The 13,925-nt window shown below is 49.7% G+C and overlaps 1 long non-coding RNA gene across 1 annotated transcript; it reads left to right on the forward strand.

The window, feature by feature from the left end:
- The first annotated feature begins 348 nt into the window (after nucleotides 1–348).
- On the forward strand, nucleotides 349–12,927 carry LOC105465963 (uncharacterized). The gene is made up of 3 exons (XR_977876.2): nucleotides 349–538; nucleotides 2,937–3,088; nucleotides 12,309–12,927. It is a non-coding gene; the product is annotated as an uncharacterized lncRNA (long non-coding RNA).
- The last annotated feature ends 998 nt before the right edge of the window (nucleotides 12,928–13,925 follow it).

The following is a 13,925-nucleotide window of genomic DNA, read 5'->3' on the forward strand; positions in this document are numbered from 1 at the left end:
GGACGAGTGGGGACCCTAACCAGGATGGGGCCCCTGGAGGAGACCTAGTCCCAGGGCGGGGTGGGGATGATTTGCAGCTCTGGGTGGGTGGGAGAGGTAAGATCACTGCATGGTATTAGGTGTCCTGTTCTGGGCCTGACCCAGGTTTGCTTGGTAAAGCCTACTTCTGGGCTCTTTTCTCTACCCCTTTTCCTTTCTGCTTCCATTCCCTTCCTCCCTGGTATAGTTTCCCAGTCTCCTCCCTTCCCCTTGAGCAGCGATCTCAAGATAAACAGCTGGGGGAGAGGAGCTGTGGAAATGTCCAATCAGGGAAGGTTATTAATCCAGGATTCTAATTATGGTGTTGCCCTGTGTCTCTTGCATGGTAACAAGCCAGCCTCAACTGCTTAAGCTAAGAAAAAGCTCAGTGTTTCCTTCAAGCTGCATCGTGGACAGATTCCTGCCAGACCCTTCAGAGCAAGCACCCCGCACCCCTGGCCCAGGGTCTGTTCCCTGATAGGGGGTGATCTGTCTGCCCCTCACTGTTTTCTCCAAATAGGTGAGTCTGGTGTGGCCAAGCACGAGATTGGCAGTGAAGTGCACATCAACACAGCAGCCCTGGCTTTCAGCAGCCAAGGTCAGCTGTTGAGCCAATGCATTTTATTTATCTGCCTAACTGCCACCATGACCTCTTCTGGGAGCCCTGGGCTGGGGCGGTGCCCTCACCTCTGGTGTGGAGGAAGGAGCCCTGCCCCAGGGAATCTTTCTTTGAGCAACTGTTCTGTGCACGGCTCTGGGCTCAGTGCTGAGGGTGCACCATGGATCAGACAGAGACTCAAGGACCTCAGCCATTTCTTTGACATGAGGTTATTGCAGCTCAGAGGAGGGGCTGTTGACCTTGACCACATATGTCTGTGTGAGTGGAGTGGGGAAGGTTCAGAAAGGTTGCTTCTTGTTATTGCTCATTTCTAAGTTGCTTCCAAAGCCCCCGTTGGGCTTCTCAGCTCTCTCAAGAAGAAGGCAGAAGAGAGTCAGAGAGAGATGGGACAATGGAAGCACAGGTTGGAGGGATGTGATTGCTGGCTTGAAGACTGAGGAAGGGCCATGAGCCAAGGAATTCAGGCGGCCTCAAGATGCTGAAAAAGGCAACAGAACAGATTCTCCCCTAGAGCCTCCAGAAGGAGCACAGCCCCGCCAACACCTCATTTTTAGTTCAATGAAACTCATTCAGACTTCCGATCTCCAGAACTGTAAGATACTAGGTTTGTGTTGTGTTCAGCCACTAAGTTTGTGGTACTTTGTTATAGCAGCAACTGGAATCTAATGTCAGGGGCCAGATTTCAGGATGCTGTAAGCCATGTCAAGAGGTTTGGATTTTGTTCTGTAGGGCTCAAGGCTTATCACTACTTAGGAGTCTGTGTATGTTAAGCATATAAGCTTAGATTATGAGGGTTTGAATACCACCTTGGCCAATAACCAGCTTTCTCAAAGCTGCAGCATTTTCAGCTCTAAAAGTGGGGAATCACGTTTCTCATCTCATTGGGCTAGCATAAGGATTAAATGAGATGATGCATGTAAGGTGTTTAGCCCAGTGTAAGCCAGAAAAGTGACTGTTACTTTTACTTGCTTGGCAACCTTAGGTGACCTAATGCCTCATTTGGTGGCTTTGCTCATGACATGTGCCCAGAGAAGGTATAGCAACCCCCCTCCAACCCCCTTACCCCCAGGAATAAGTGAATTTTGTTATATGATCGTATTAGTCTGTTTTCACACTGCTGGTAAAGACATACCCAAGACTGAGTATGTTTCCCCTTATAAAACCCTCAGATCTCATAAGACTTATTCACTACCACGAGAACAGTGTGGGTGAAACGGCCCTCATGATTCAATTATCTCCCACCGGGTCCCGCCCACAACATGTGGGAATTATGGGAGCTACAATTCAAGATGAGATTTGGGTGGGAACACAGCCAAACTATGTCAATGATGAACTGGAAAATAATTGAAAGGTGTGCCCCTATTGGCCTGTCTGCCCACCTATGGGGGGAGCAGATGCCTGTTCACCCTGCTCACCTAACCCCTGCTTCCCTCAGCTCCCCACAGGCATGCCTGCATTCCTGTGTCCCTTATGGGCTGTATTCATTTCTGGCCCCTGCACTATGCTCCAAGCATAAGCTATTTTAGTTACAAATTCCTTGAAATGCTACACCTTCCCTGCCCACCCGGACAGAGACCTCCCCAGGCCCAGCTGTCAAGTATCGATTTCCCCTTTAAATATTACTGCAGCCCAGGAGCATGTATGGATTAATTGACGAGGTTAGGCTTGTACCTGCACACTTCATTAACAGCTGCTACTAATTAGTGGAGTAGTCATTAAGAGACCTACTGGGGTTTTGAGGATAATAGTTTTATTTATTTTTTTCCATGACTCTTAAGCATACAATAAATTGGGGAGTGAAACGCCATGGGCCCAGGTTTGGATGGGAGTCACGGGGTAGCCAGTGCTCTGGATCTGCCCTAAGAACACAACAGAAACTAGGACATCACCACAGTGGGACCCAGAGTTAAGAGGCCTTTTGGATCATCTGGTCTACTATATGTGGCTACTGTGGCTGGGACTGGGACAGGGGCAGGGCCTCATTCTCAAGGTCACACAGGGACAGGGAAGCAGAGCTGGGATGAGCACCCAGGGCTGCTGGCCTTGCTGCTGGCCAGGGCTCTGTTTGCTAAATGGGGACTCTGCCAGATACATTTGGAGAGCCCAATGTGGGAGGAGAGACCAAGCTCATGGCCACGTCCTCTGCCTGCCCCAATCTTACCCTCTTTTCCCAAGAGGGTGTTGCCCTTCTTTTGCCATTTCTGGGCCTCCTCCCATCCCATCCACATCATTCCACCCTTCCCACTCCCACTGGAGTCCTGCTATACCTTGCTCCTGGAACCCCTTTCTCTGTCCTTAGCATCTCCAAATGGACTGGACTCCGCAAGCAAGCACTCTGCAGTGGACCCCTTGGGTCATCCATTCTGATGGAAACAGTGAGTGGAATTAATCCTAAGTCTGTGAATTTGGGCAGCTCATCGACTCTCTCAGCTTTATCCTCACCGGCTCAAGGTGAGGCTGAATGCACAGTAGTAAAGGGGACCAAGCATGGGGATGGCATGGAGAGAGTGGGTCCTCAGCAGATGGCAGTGCCTATGCCCCTGTGCTACTTAAGGAGGTGGTCTGTGAGCAAACCATCGTGCTCTCCTCAGGCTGACCTGGACCATTCACTGAGCACACATTGAGAGATTTTACAGGAAAGGAATAGAGCCTTGACTTATTATTTCCTTCTTGTTTACAGATAATGACAGTAATTCGCATCACTAACTTTCCCTGAAAGCTTACTAGGTGTCAGGAAGTGCTGTTCTAAAAGGGCTTCACATGTATTCATTCATTTCATCCTCCTGACAATCCTGCGATACGGGTGTTTTTGTTATGAGTCCTATTTCAAAAAAGCAGCAGCAAATACAGCAAGTTGCCCATGGCTACGCAGCATGTCAGAGGTGGATACGAACCCGGCATTCTAGCTCACTGTCTAGACCTCTTAGAGAGGTCGATTTCCTGGCTAAGGGAAACCCCTGTTCCCCAGTGTGTGCTGTGTGGGTGGCAGCTGTGTTGGTGCCACAGGTCTGTGTCCTCTGGACACCTGCTGATTTATCCAGGGTGGACACTTGAAGCAGAGACTGTCCACACTATATAATTTGAGTGATCTGGCTCAAAAGTGCAGGCTGGGCCAATCTGGGTTCCATCTGGGGAAGGGTATAGAAGAAGCTGAGCCTGGAGGTGGGGAGAGTTGATAAGCTTGACTTAGGGGTGGAGACTCATCATGATAACCAGCTATGAGTGATTGGAGGAAGCCAGCTGGCTGAGAAAGGAGACAGAAAGGTAAATGAATGCCTGGAGAGAGACCTCAGTCCTGGAAGAGCAGCTTTTCCCAGCAGTCTCAGGGTGCTGGCTCCCATGGAGTCAGGCTGCTCCTGGCCTCCTGTTGAGGTATTCTGGTGAGGATGTGCTTTATGTCGAACTACAGATGCCCCTTGATTTGCGATGGGGCCATGTCCTAATAAACCCATGGTAAGATGAAAATACTGTAAGTCAAAAATGCACTTTTGGGCTGTGCACAGTGGCTCATGCCTGTAATCCCAGCACTTTGGGAGGCCGAGTCAGGCAGATCACTTGAGTCCACATGGCGAAGCCCCGTCTCTACAAAAAATACAAAAATTAGCTGGGTGTGGTGGTGTATGCCTATAGTCCCAGCTACTCAGGAGGCTGAGGTGGGAGGATCGCTTGAACCCGGGAGGTGGAAGTTGCAGTGAGCCGAGACATGCCTCTGCACTTCAGCCTTGGTGACAAAGTGAAACCCTATCTCAAAAAAAAAAAAAAAAATGCACTTTTTATTTAAGATATTTTCGACTTTTGATGGGTTTATTGGGATGTAGACCCATTGTAAGTTCAGGAGAAGACTGAATGTGTATTGCTTTTGCACCATTGTAAAGTCAAAAAATCCCAAGTGGAACCATCATAAGTTGGGGACTGTCTATAATTTCTCTCTTTGAGTCTCTCTGGTTGAACTAGCAGCCTCTCTCTTCCTTAGAAACAGAAGAACTCCAATGTGAACAATTATCTTTTCAGCTCTATAGCATAGCACCAATGTGAGGTGGGGCTCAACCCCATCTATCAAGCAAGGCTGCAAAAGAACAATATCCTTTTTTAAAAATTTGTTTTAATTTTTTTTTGAGACAGTCTCGCTCTGTCATCCAGGCTGGAGTGCAGTGGCATGATCTCAGCTCACTGCAACCTCTGCCTCCTGGGTTCAAGCGATTCTTGTGCCTCAGCCTTCTGAGTAGCTTGGACTATGGGCGTGTGCGACCATGCCTGGCTGAATTTTGTATTTTTAGTAGAGACGGGGTTTTGCCATGTTGGCCAGGCTGGTCTCTAACTCCTGACCTCAAGCAATCTGTCTGCCTTAGCTTCCCAAAGTGCTGGGATTACAGATGTGAGCCAGCAGACCCGGCCCACAATATTCTTAAATATAACTGGGATAGATGGGTAAAGTACTCTGGACACAGTGCCCAGCTGGACATAAACATCTGTACTAGTCAGGGTAAGGATAAGGTAAGTGGCTTATGGAGGATCGAAGTTTCTTTCTTTCTCACTGCACAGTTCTAAAATGAATGGCCTGGGTTGGCAGGGCAGCACTGAGCCTCACAGCCATCCAAGGATTGGGGTCCTCCAAGCCACTGCCCCACCATCCCTGAGACCCTTGGTGTAATCTCAGTGTTGGAGCAGGGAGGTGCCATGCCTGGTTCTGCCACAGCTGGAAGAGAGCATGGAGGGGCACCTGATGTCCCAAGTCATCTCCACTCCCCTTCCGCTGGTGAGAACTTAGCACATGGTCTCACCTAGTTGCAAGGGAGCCTGGGAAGTATAGTCTTTATCAGGGTTGGCAAATGCTTTCTGTAAAGGGCTGGACTGGAAATAGTTTCAGCTTTGCAGGGCCATACACTCTCCATTTCAAGTACTCAACTCTGCCCTTGTAGCTTGTCAAAGACCATAGAAAATATGCAAATGAATGGGCATGGCTGTGTTCCAATAAGACTTTATTCATGGACACCTAAATTTGAATTTAATGTCACTTTCATGTGTCATCAATACTCTTTTTTTCCAAGCATTCAAAAATGTAAAAGCCCTTCCTAGCTCATGGCCATTCAAAACTAACTAGTGGTTTGGAACTGACTGGTGGGTCACAGATTGTGGACTCCTGACTCCTGGTCTGGACGGTGATTTTGGGCTTGGTCACGCTTTGTTAGGGGAGATTGGATTTTGGCAGAGACTGAGTGATCTCTACCACTACATCTAATGCAGGGCTTTCTTAGAGAGAGGTGTTCTAGCGAAAGCAGGGTGCCCCCTGCCCCCTTCTCTGTACAGAGAGAAGAGCAGAATTCACTTGGTGAGGGGGAACAGCCATGCCTGTCTTCCCAAACTTTTCAGGAGCAAGGGGAGGGAGAAGCCATGGTGGGGGACTTCTGATGTCAGCAGATTGTGGAGAAAGTGTCAGATCATCCCTGGAAGGTCTTCTGCAATGCCAGATGAGGAGCTATAAGCTGACCTCCCAGGGCTAGAGGCTTGCCATCCAGAAGGAACCAGTGGCTGCACCGGGAGACAGGTGGTAGCACCCCATCCCTGCCACTAGAGCTCAAGGACACCATGCAGGAGGTGGCTTTCAACCAGACAACGACAATTTTTAATAATTAGAAAGTGACAGCTACAAATATAAAATGTGACCAAAAAATCTGTCAGAAGGAATGAAGATACCATTATTTGGAAAGTGTTTTTCTCCATCCCTCCCTCCTCCCCATCAACTCCCAATGTGGGGGTGGGAGCTTGGCAAGCAAAGCTGATATCAGTTATTGAGAAAAATAGAATCATTCCCTGTTTGTACATCACTGAGTTTATACTGTCAATCAAAACAGCTACACATATTTTTAGCATCGACTGCCAATTATTCTTTCTGTCTCAGAATAATCAGAACCAAAGACTGAAAAATTCACTTAAGGGTGTTAGACATGGAGTCAGGCCAGCCTGGGTTCTGACAGCCCTGGTTCTGACAGGTCCTGTGTGACCTCCACAAGCCCTGTGACCCCTCTGGGACTCAGTCCCCTCATTTGTCAAATGGAGGAGAGTAAAACCTATTGTTCAGGTTTGTGGGGAGAAGCCCATTTCAGAGCATTGCTCAATGGCAAAGGATGACTTTGGTTTGTCTCTGTGGGTCTCAGTCTTCTCATGTGTCAAGTGGATGGTTGGACTCCACGGGCTGTTCCCACTGTGACTTTCAGTCACTGCACCACTGATGGTTGAGTCTCTGACTTCGGAGGAGAACACTGCTCTTCACAGGTGCTTCCTTCTACAGGGAGGTTTTGAAGAAGGTGAAAGCAGTGGCTTGATTATGAACTTCCTGCTCTCCAACTTTCCCAGGCTTTCTGGGCGCAGTGCAAGCCCACCTCCTCTAGGATGCCCTCCTAGATTTCTTCAGTCACAGGCCATCTCTCCTGTTTCTTAGGGACCCATGTATTTAAACTTGACCTCTACCCCAGCCTTTGTTGTCTACTTTCTAGTCTGCCTGGGGAATTTGCTAGAGGTAAACTCCGTGTAGCCACTCTGATAACTGATCCTAACCCTAACCCTCATCCTAACCCCACCTGGAGCTCTGTGAATGGGCCTCACATGCACACACACATCATAGCTCTGTTGGCGACACTAGCCCCACTTACTGGCTTTAACCCTCCCTGAGCCCCAGGTCCCAACATTTGCCTTAAGGCACCCTTGCTTAACAGCCCATTCAAACACACTCACTTGTTTGACTTGGGTGTTGGACACAACGAGCTCTGCTCCTCCCATCCCATAAGTGTGGGCTGGAGGTGCCCTGTTCTGGGGTTAGCCTGGGAGAGGCCACCAATCTCACATCCCTGCTATGCAAAGGAGACAAAGCACCCATATCTCCCAGCCAGGAGCCCCTGTTGATAGCCACGTCCTCTTGGACCCTGGGGTGACGTGGAGAGCACAGCAACCAGCTGGTCCACAGATTGTGCAGACATTCTATTGGCCTCACATTGCCCACTGGCTTTGTGGAAGCAGGAAATGCTGTCTCTAGTGGAGCTCTGTCCCCTCCTCCTGTCACCATGCGAATGATGGATCAATGACCACCCTGGGAGAGTGATGCTCTTAGGGAACATGTGAAGACGTGAGCCAGCCATGCATGTTGTGGTATGTAACATCATTTAATTCATCCATTCATCAATTCCTTTTCCATTCAGTGTACGTGGTCTGTCCATAGGTGCTGGGAATATGGGGCAAATAAGACAGAAATAGTTCCGGGTCTAGTGGAGCTTATAGCCTGGGAGGAGCTACACAGTGAAACAAACAAATACAAAAGGATTTGATATGATGAGCCTGCAGCCTGGGCTATGGAGTTGAAGGTGACCAGACAATGGTGAAGGCCAAGGTATAGGGCAGAGCACCCAAAATGTTCCAGGCAGAGAGAAAAGAAAACAGGTGGGAGAGCTGAAGGGAGATGCTTGTGTCTGGATACCAAAGCATGGGGATGGGTAATGTGGTGCTCTGAGGGGGTAGGGAGGGGCTAGACTCTAGGGGCCCCAAAAAGCGTGACAATAGTGTTTGAACTTTAGCTGGAGGGCAAGGGAAGCCCCCAACGCTTTTCTGGCAGCTGTACAGCAGGACAGGTTTTCACTTTAGAAGGACTCCTCTGGCTGCTGTGTCCAGGGTACATGGATAGGAGGAGAGTGGAAACTGCTGAGGTCACCCAGGTAAGACATGTGGAAAGCTAGAACCATTAGAATGACATGCAATGGGTTGAGATGGGTTCAAGAGCTCTAAGGAGGAAGAGCCCACAGGACTTGGATCTGGGGAGAGGGAGCATCACGGCTGTTCTTAGGTCTCCCTTTTGAGTGTCTGGGTGGGTGGTGGCATCTTTAATTAAGATTGGAAACACAGAGGGATAAATGGACTTTGGGAGGAAGATGATTGCCTGCGAGACCCTCAGGTGGATCTGGAGTTCAGGAGAGAGGTCTAGGATAGGTAGTGATCAAGATGGGAAGTCGGAGGTATAGTGGTGGAGACGGGCTCCTCTGGAGGGCTCAGGTCTTTCAGAGAGGAGTGGATAGGGCCTGGCATGGAGCACTGGAAACTTTTCTCAATGCTCCACAGCTTCTATGTACAGTCCTCATGTTATATACCAATTAGGCACCAATTATATAACCCCTCTTGGTCAACCAGAGGAAAAGAAAGATAAAACTAAGAGAGAGTGTAGTAGAAATGGGGGAGGATGAGCATTGTTTTGGTGCCTTCTCCTACTCATCCCAGCCACAGGCCCTTTGCACTTGTTGCATGAATTCCTGGACCACCCCTTCCCCAGGTGTTGGTCTGGCTGGCTCCTCAGCCTTCAGGTCAAATGTCACCTTCCGTGATCACCATCTGAATACCCTGTCCCAAACTGTGCTGCTCTCACCTGTCCCAGCCACAGCAACTGATTTGACTTTCTTGTCTTCTTGTCCTTCCTTTCTCTCTCTCTCTCTCTCTCTCTCTCTCTCTCTCTCTCTCTGTCTCTCTGTCTCTCCTTGTTTTAGAGACAGGATCTTGCTGTGTCACCCAGGCTAGAGTGCCATGGCACAATCACAGCTCACTGCAGCCTTGAACTCTTAGGCTCAAGTGATCCTCTCAGCTCAGCCTCCTGAGTAGCTGCGACTATTCGTGAGCACTACCACACCCAGCTAATTTTTTGTTTGTTTGTTTTTTGAGACAGGGTCTCACTCTGTTGCCCAGGCTGGTCTTGAGCTCCCAGGCTCAAACAATCCTTCTGCCTTGGCCTCCCAAAGTGCTAGAATTACAGTCCTGAGCTACCAAGTCCTTTGCTCATTCCTTTGTGGGTCTTTTTCCCGTTTCTCCTGACCATGTAAAATCCCTGAGGGCAAGGACCTTATTTGTGCATTGTTCACAGCTGCTTCTCCAGCACTGTCCTTGGCTTTAATTATTCTCAATTCCCCTTCCCTTCTCCTCCAACAGCCACACAGCAGCAACACCTGTGTGTGGGCTCCAGCTCTTGTGCCTCTCCTGGGTCTGTTCCTGTCCCTCAGCTACCGCTGTCTGAACTAGATTCATGAGCAAGTCTTGCTTGGGTCACCTGTCTTTTCTCCCTCTGCTCTTCCATTGTATGATTCACATGGCAGCCAGGAGCCTCTGTCTAAAATGGAAACCTTCTCATGTGGTTCCCTTACCTACACTCTGCAATCGACATCTGAAAACAACCCCAAATACCATATGACCCTTTTCAGAGGCTGTGATAGTCTAGCCCCTGCCTACCCTGCCAGTTTTCTCTCCTCCTTTGCCCTTCACTCTGTGTCAGACACATGGAGCTCTCAGCGTCTCCAGTGTGCCGCTCCTCCCTCTCACCTGAATGCTTCCGCTCTGCCTGCCATAGCTTGTAGGAGCTCTCTAAATATTTGCCGAATGCACACATGACAAATCCAGGACAACAAAGGGAGAAAGGATACTCACCGGGACAGATTTGCCTCCTGTTTCTCTCCCCTTCCAGGGAAGCCTAGCAGAGTGTCTTACATTCTCACTGCATTTCTCTCGCAAGCCCCAAACACTTTCCCTTGTCCTAGCATTTGATGCCTGAGCCCCTCAACCCGGTACCTTGAACTGCCTCCAGGGCCCCAGCCATCCCAGGCAGCCTTAATTAATTGTAAAATTGATTAAGCAGCCCCCTTTGTTAGGCTGGGCTGGTGTTTATTTGTATTTTCATACTATTATCCTTTTATACTTCTCTGGGCGCCTTCAGCTCTCTACTGACACCTTTTATTGGGGAAATGTTAATTTAAAAATCATCTATAATGCAGGTGTCACAAATCAAAGCTGTTCGGTAATGAGTTGCTCTTATGTCGTATAAAAACAATTAATTAAAACCCTTTCTGAGAGAGCTGTGCCGGCAGATTTATGTTTCCCAGTGTCTCCCCCTCGACCTTCCTTTCTAAGGACCCTCATGCACTCAGCTGGCTTCTATGGGGGGATGGTTTCCTCCCACCTCTCCCCAGGAAATAGAATTCCAGCCTGGTGGAGTGGAGAAGGCTCCAGGAGGGCGTCTGGCCCAACCACCTTTTGTTATGGAGCACAGAGAGGGATACTGCTATGGTCACACAGCACCTAAGTGGCCGCACCAGCCTCAGAACAGGCTCTCCTGCCTGAGTTGTGTCCTCATGATCACTGCTGGTGTTTCTCCTGCTGGCCCTCGTGACAAGGCTGATGGCCAGGGCACACAGGAGCAACGGCACTGCTGGTCTAGCACGTACCACTCTCTGGCTTGCTCCACAGCCCGGCCACAGCAAGGGAGGTGAGTCATTCCCCGCTGACAGATGCGGTCACTCCACAGATGCTTTCCATCTTTGCTAATCAATTCTGCACTTAAAATAATCCGGGGGCTCTAAGTTCTGGTCTTGCCTCTGCTCCTGACCCATCCTGTAACCTTGGTAAGTCACTTTCTCTTGGTTGGGTCTCAGCTTCTCTTTCTACAAAATGGGTACACTGATTGAAACCAGGGGTTGCAAATTCAAATACTCATAGGTACCATCAGTGAATAAGGCAGTCCCGGTGGGCCCTGGGAAAAACCATAGAGGAGCATGCCCTATCTGAAGGAGACCACCTCTACCCCTTCAGATGCTTGTGGCCATCAGAGAAAGCAGGCCTGATGTTGCTGTTTGCAGAGAAACTGGAAATCCAGCTTGGGATTTCAAATGTTGATGAGTGGGCCAGCCCTTGCTCAATTTGTCCTCAGAGCCCCTTCTTCCACATCCCCTGTTCTGCTCTCAGGGCCTGGCTATGTCTCTCTGTGACCTACTGAGGGTCCAGGGTGGCTGGGTCATCCTGGCTCCTGGGTTTCGTCACCAACACCACCTTCCTCCCTCCTCACCTCCCTAGGGGCTGGAGCTGGTGCTGATCTCTGGGTTGCCTTGCTGGTTTCTCCTCACCTGAGTCTCCAGCCCTCATGTTAAATTCCCTCTGTTTTAAATACTTCCCATGGTTTTTGGGTTCCTGGTTGGATCCTGACTGATACATTTCATAATTTTATTATCAGACATTATTATTAATGAACATAATGAAGAGCAAAAATCTTGTCTGTGGGTGGCTGGATAGGGTGTGAAGATTCCAGGTTATAATTTGGTTCAGGGTAGACCTAGGAAATCAGACAGTATCAGTCACTGTAGAAGCTTCCAGTCTTGTATACTCTCCAGGGCATCTGCATCTGGCCCCTCTGCCTCCACTGAAATGTGACCTCTCGTTCTCCACTGCTGGGGCTTCTTCTGGCCCTGCCCTGCTCACCCTCTCCCTGATTTGTGGTTCTTTTTTTTTTTTGAGAATGGGCCTTTCTTTGTCACCCCAGGCTGGAGGGTAGTGACATGATCATGGCTCCTTGTAGCCTTGACCTCCTGGGCTCAAGTGATCTTCCCACCTCAGCCTCCCAAGTAGCTGGGACCACAGGCACACCACAATGCCTGTTTGTTTTTTGTATTTTTATAGAGATAAGGTCTCTATAACAGAGACCTGCCCAGGCTGGTCTCGAACTCCTGTGTTCAAGCCATCCGCCTGCCTCGGCCTCCCAAAGGGGAAGTGGGATTACAGGTGTGAGCCATTGTGCCTAGCCTGGTGACTTCTTTTATGAAGGGGGATTGGGTGGGCTCCATGCAGGCAAATGACTTTCTCCCTCCCCTGACCTCTCCAGCCTTCTCCACAGCCCAGCCACGTGAGGGAGTCGTCAGCACTGGAACCCAGGGTCCACGGCCTCGGAGGATCCGGACCCCCTCTGCATTTGAGGAACTTGGCCTCCAGTCAGGGAGCCAAGAAGTCCCTGCCAATCAAGGAGGGGGTGTGGGCTGGTGGGGGAGGCAGCCTTGGGGCATGGGAGCTAATAGACCAAGCTTGAGGGTTCTACTCCTGACTTCTGGATTTTTCCACCTCTGTATGGAATATGTTCCTTCTGTCTAACACTGTGTGATTTGGGGACCATCCAACTCAAATGAAAGAAGCCAAGCCATGCAGTGAGCCACCCCCTCCCCAATGTGGGGTGCCCTCTGCCCCCCGCCCAGCTCCCCTGCCCTCCCAGCTGAGGGAGGATCGCCGCCTGGTGATCTCAGCCTCCCCTCCGAGTGGGCTGTGAAGTGTCTAATCCAGGCTTTCATCTGGCATCCACAATTATAATGTCAAGATTGAATAATCTGCCTTTATCTCCCGGGTGACAGCCATGTAGAAACTTCAAAAGAAACAGTTTTGCTGGCATCTAACGGCTTTTGTTAATTACTATATCCCAAAGAAAATGAAATAAAGGAGGGAGAAAAATGATATTTCTCTGTGACAACTTTGTAAAAATATCAGTGATGAAGCGGCGCGGTTTAAGGGCTTTAAGTATTCATGTGGCTGAGATGGGGCCTCTACCCTCCCGCTGGAAAGCTTGAGCATGCCTGAGGGTGCATGCACACACACACTCACACACTCACACATGCACACACGCACACACGCACTCGGATCTGCTCCCAGACCCCTTCGCACACCATACATGTGGTTATGGGCACTCACCTTCATAACCCTCTCACAAAGTCCTCTGCTACACACGCGCGTGTGCACACACACACACACGAGTAGAGTACTCCTTCCTTCATTGGATGGTTCAGAACCCCTCCCATGCCCCCAGTTGGTGCCAGGGACACAGGCTTGAAAGAGAGTCCTCTCAGGGTAGCGGGACAGCAGGGAAGACACACAGGCAGACAGTAGCTCGTTTTCTGTTTTCTCTTGTGTCACACTGCACAGGTGTCATGTGCCATGTGGGCACCTAAGAACCATGTGGTGGAGGGAGCAGGAGCACAGGCTGTGGGCCGGGCTCCCTGGGTTTGAATTCTGGCGCTATCTTGTTGTAGCTGTGTGACCTGGGGCAAGTCATTCGGCTTCTCTGTGCTGGAATGTCTGCACCTGTAAAATGGGGACAATAATAGGGTGTCCTGGAAAGGAGGAGGTACAAGATGAGGTACATGAAGTAACACAGACAAAGTGTTCCCCAAATGCTAGCTGTCATTTAGAGGTGTGCAGAGTGACTGACTCTGCCTGAGGAGGAGTGGCCTGGCGTTACCAAAAGGCTTCATGGAAGAGGCGATATTTGAATTTGCAGCCTTGAAGATTAGAGGAAAAGGAGCATATATCCCAGGCAGAAAAAAACAGCTTGTGAAAAGACTTACAGGCATGGCGGCGCATTCATGTCCCATCCGTGGTGAACATCTGGTGTGACTGGAGGACGGTGTGAGGTATCAGGAGGAGAAATGGATGGGTGAAGGTTCTGGAAAGGTAGGCA

The sequence above is a fragment of the Macaca nemestrina genome, chromosome 9 (genome assembly GCF_043159975.1).
Source record: "Macaca nemestrina isolate mMacNem1 chromosome 9, mMacNem.hap1, whole genome shotgun sequence".
NCBI lineage: Eukaryota > Metazoa > Chordata > Mammalia > Primates > Cercopithecidae > Macaca > Macaca nemestrina.